At 48.2% G+C, this 4791-nt stretch overlaps 1 pseudogene across 1 annotated transcript; it reads left to right on the forward strand.

Annotated features, from left to right (window-relative positions):
• The first annotated feature begins 8 nt into the window (after positions 1-8).
• Positions 9-1310, forward strand: LOC108306462 (annotated as a pseudogene). Its single transcript, XR_001826153.2, has one exon. The product of XR_001826153.2 is annotated as a glyceraldehyde-3-phosphate dehydrogenase-like (transcript).
• The last annotated feature ends 3481 nt before the right edge of the window (positions 1311-4791 follow it).

Raw genomic sequence — 4791 nt, forward strand, 5'->3', positions numbered from 1 at the left:
AGTCTCTGCTCCTCCCGTTCAACAGACAGCCACATCTTGTCTCCCATTGCCAGCCACATCCCTGAGACACCATGGGGAAGGTGAAGGTCGGAGTCAACGGATTTGGTCTTATCAAGCGCTTGGTCACCAGGGCTGATTTCAACTCTGGTAAAGTGGATATTGTCGCCATCAATGATCCCTTCATTGACCTCAATTACATGGTCTACATGTTCCAGTATGATTCCACCCATGGCAAATTCCATGGCACTGTCAAGGCTGAGAACAGGAAGCTTGTCATCAATGGAAATCCCATCACCATCTTCCAGAAGCGAGATCCCTCCAAAATCAAGTGGGGCGATGCTGGCGCTGAGTACGTGGTGGAGTCCACTAGCATCTTCACCACCATGGAGAAGGCTGGGGCTTACTTGCAGGGGGGAGCCAAAGGGTCATCATATCTGCCCCCTCTGCTGATGCCCCCATGTTCATGATGGGCGTGAACCATGAGAAGTATGACAACAGCCTCCAGATCGTCAGCAATGCCTGCTGTACCACCAACTGTTTAGCGCCCTGACCAAGGTCATCCATGACAACTTTGGTATCGTGGAAGGCCTCATGACCACCATTCGCGCCATCACTGCCACCCAGAAGACCGTGGATGGCCCCTCCAGGAAACTGTGGCATGATGGCCATGGGGCTCTCCAGAGCATCATCCCTGCCTCTACTGGCACTGCCAAGGCTGTGGGCAAGGTCATCCCTGAGCTGAATGGGAAGCTCACTGGCATGGCCTTCTGTGTCCCCACTGCCAACATGTCAGTGGTAGACCTGACCTGCCGTCTGGAAAAACCTGCCAAATATGATGACGTCAAGAAGGTGGTGAAGCAGGCGTCCGAGGGCCCCCTCAAGGGGATCCTGGGCTACACTGAGCACCCGGTGGTGTCCTCTGACTTCAGCAGTGACACCCATTCTTCCACCTTCGATGCTGGGGCTGGCATTGCCCTCAACGACCACTTCATCAAGCTCATTTCCTGGTATGACAATGAATTTGGCTACAGCAACAGGGTGGTGGACCTCATGTCCCACATGGCCTCCAAGGAGTAAGACCCCTGGACCACCAGCCCCAGCGAGAGCACAACAGGAAGAGAGACCCTCACTGCTGGGGAGTCCCTGCCACACTGAGTCCCCCACCACACTGAGTCCCCCACCACACTGAATTGCCCCTCCTGACAGTTTCCATGCAGACCCCTTGAAGAGGGAGGGGCCTAGGGAGCCCCACCTTGTCGTGTACCATCAATAAATTCCGCTGTGCTCAGCCAAAAAAAAAAAAAAAAAAAGAATTGTCACCAAATGTGAGTTGCATATTGAAGGAGCAACTGATTAATAGAAATGAATCTACAGCATGGCAGAGCACAGGGAGGCTGTGTCTGGAACAACAGCAAGAGCCCCTATCGCCAGGCCTGGCTGCACACCTGCCATCATCAAGAACCAGCCGCCTGCAGCAAGGACCATCTCAATTCTGCATACTGGCAACAGCTTTCCTTCCTTGCTTCAGCCCTCTTTCTCTCACTATTTCTCTCATTCTCAGACAAACCACTCACACAGAAACCTTTACCTCAGGCTCTGCTCTGAGGGTAATATAGGCTGGTGATACAGGAGTTATTAAGAAATAATTTTTAGGCAGAGAGTAAGGGTAAATGTTCTTGGTGGAAATTTTCCTGTAATAAAAAGCAACCCACGAACCATCTCTTTTCTAACAGAAAAGGTGGTTTGAAGGGCCGGGCAGGCAACCTTTAATATGCAAATGACAGTTATTAGAAACTGGGTTCACTCAATGTGACGGTCCTCGCTGTCTTTTCCTTGTCACTAGGTATACCAAGTGTCATGGCCACCTCCAGATAACACCATGTGTTCAGAACATCTTGGTGCCCTGGATTTGCATATTAAAAGGCTAAACTGGGAGGGCCAGGTTTTTCTCGGATTACGTAAATGACACACCTGGTCAAACCAATCCCCTGGGCCCTCTGCAAACCAGGCACCACCTCTGCCAGCATCAGCATATAAGCAGCCACTTTTCCACTGCACACAGGGTTTTCTCTTTGTTCAAATCCACTGTCCCTCTGTCTCTGTACAGGGGAGCTGTTTCCGTCTTCCTCCCTTCTTTCTTGCCTACTAAACTCTTCGCTCCTTAAAACCACTCCACATGTGTTTGTGTGGTTTTATCAAAATCAACGCGAAGCTAAGAACCCTGGTGTTCTTCCAGTCATTGAAGCCATATCGCTGGGACAACTAGGAAGGGAACATTGTTCAGACTGTCCTCACAGCTCATCACCTTCTTCCTCTCTCATCTCTCTTGCCCCACACATTCCACCTGCCTCCAGGAGATCAGCAGTCCAGGTCCACAGCCCCCCGGCAATACCCCTGCCCCTCCAGAGCCCAGTTCTGCGTCTCCTGTTTCCTGTTCATCTTGACTCTCCTGCTCCTTGTTTTTTTCCTGCATCAATTCATTTTGCCTTCTCCCTTTGTATTAATTCCCTATCTGCTGTAACAAATTACCACAATTGTAGTGCTTAAAATAACAAACATTTGGCCAGGCGTGGTGGCTCACGCCTGTAATCTCAACACTTTGGGAGGCTGAGGCGGGTGAATCACAAGGTCAGGAGTTCAAGACCAGCCTGACCAATATAGTGAAACCCCTTCTCTACCAAAAATAGAAAAGCTATGCCAGGCACAGTGGCTCACGCCTGTGATCCTAACACTTTGGGAGGCCAAGGCTGCCTGAGATTGGGACCAGCCTGGCCGACATGGTGAAACCCCGTCTCTATTAAAAATGCAAAAAAACTAGCCCAGCATGGTGGCACGCGCCTGTAGTCCCAGCTACTCGGGAAGCTAAGGCAGGAGAATCACTTGAACCCAGGAAGCAGAAGTTGCAGTGAGCCAAGATAGAGCCACTGTACTCCAGCCTGGGTGACAGAGCAAGACTAAGTCTCAAAAACAAAACAACAACATTTATTACCTTACAGTGCTGGAATTCAGAAGTCTGAAACAGGTTCACTGGGCCAAAATCAAGGTGTCAGTGGGACCACGCTGCCTGCCGAAGCTCTGAGGGATAATTTGTTTTGTTGTCTTTTCCGGGTTCTAGCAGACTGGTTAATTTCTTAGCTGATGCCGCTTCCAGCAATCACATCACTCCAGGTTCAGTTTCTGTCGACACATTCCTTCTCTGACCCTCCTGCCTTCCCCTTCCGTCTTTTCAGAGCTCCTATGATTAAGCTGGGCAACCCAGGTTAATTTCATCTGGAAAGCCTTACTTTAAGCACAGCTGCAAACTCTCTTTAGCCCTGTAAATTAACATAGTTGCAAACTCCTGGGATGAGCGCTCGGTTATTTGGGGAGATGGAGGATGCATTACTCTGCCTTCCACATTTTTTAAACTTAGAGGATTGTTTTAATGATATTTTTTATAAACCTAATGCTCCCAAATTTTGTTCTGTGTCCATCTTGGGATTATAAATCCCACTTGCTCAATTTAGAAAGCATCTCCTCTTTAAGAGGGATTCATATAGCTAAAAATGCACAGCTCACTTGTTAAAGGAAGTCAGCTCACACCTCCCCTGCTGGCATGCAAGAAATTTTTTTAAGAACTTAGAACCTGGCATTTACATTTTAATATATTAACTTCCATGCAAATTCAAATTCACATTTTTAGGGGGTGGATTCTTTAGATAATTTCATTGCAGAAAAAAATAGCAGTGTACTATTTCCTTATAAATTTCCAAGAAACTGGCATTTTAAAATTTCCGTTGTTTTCTCCTAGAGAAAAACAATTCTCAAAGTCAAGAAGCTCTACCTCAGATCTCATATTTTCCTCTTTTGTTACAATGGAGTTGGAAAACAGACCCTTGCTGCTGCATAAAAATCATATATGTAAATATTATTCCTAGAATCACAGCATTCAGGGCCAAAAGCAACTGTATGGATCATATTGTTAATCTCCTTCATTTCCCAGATGAGCAAACTGAGGCCCAGAAAGAGAAAAGGGCTTCCTCAAAATCGAGCTGCTGTGTAAAAGTTGTCTGCTTTCAGATGCCTCTGCTCACGGAGAAATACTCCCAATTCTTTTCACATTCCTCCTACCATTCTCGCCTTCCTACCTTCCATCATTTTTTCTAGGTTTCCTTGACCTCCCTGCAAAGATCAAGTCTTCCACATGGGCCAACAGCATCATTTGGGGCCCGGCCATCAGAACACCACCCTCCACACAGCTGTGGACATTCTTCCAGTCCAGAGCGCATTCCTCGGCAAGTCTGCCAGGAGGGAAGCTTCAAGGTAACATCTGTCTCCCTCTCTTTCAGCAGACATGGACGAAGGGTGACGTACAGACGTGTTCATTTCCTTTTGTTCATACACCTTTTTGCGAAACTGCAAAAACCAAAACTTGGACGCGCTGAAGCGAGCAAGACACTACACGGGATCGGAGGCACCAGAGGCCAGGAAGGACACGAGAGGGTCAGCTCCATGGAGTCCCGAGGAATTGACACGGACATACTGCACGTCTGTTGCAAAGACACATGGCAGAGGCCCTCATTCGTGTGAAATCCCCCTCGCCCAGTCCCCAGGCATCCACGTTTCCCTACCCAGCCTATCAAAGGCAGGCTGGCATCCTCTCTTCACCACACATCATATGACCCCATTTAATTTTGTTGCAGGCTCACCCCATTTACTGATTTGCTTGTGTTCACTGTCTCCTCCCTAATTCCGCTCTTCCCCACTGTCACCACAAGAGTTCTCTGCAATGAGCTCAGGTTTTCATCTTGA

Source organism: Cebus imitator, unplaced genomic scaffold, assembly GCF_001604975.1.
Source record: "Cebus imitator isolate Cc_AM_T3 unplaced genomic scaffold, Cebus_imitator-1.0 Scaffold72, whole genome shotgun sequence".
Classification (NCBI taxonomy): Eukaryota; Metazoa; Chordata; class Mammalia; order Primates; family Cebidae; genus Cebus; species Cebus imitator.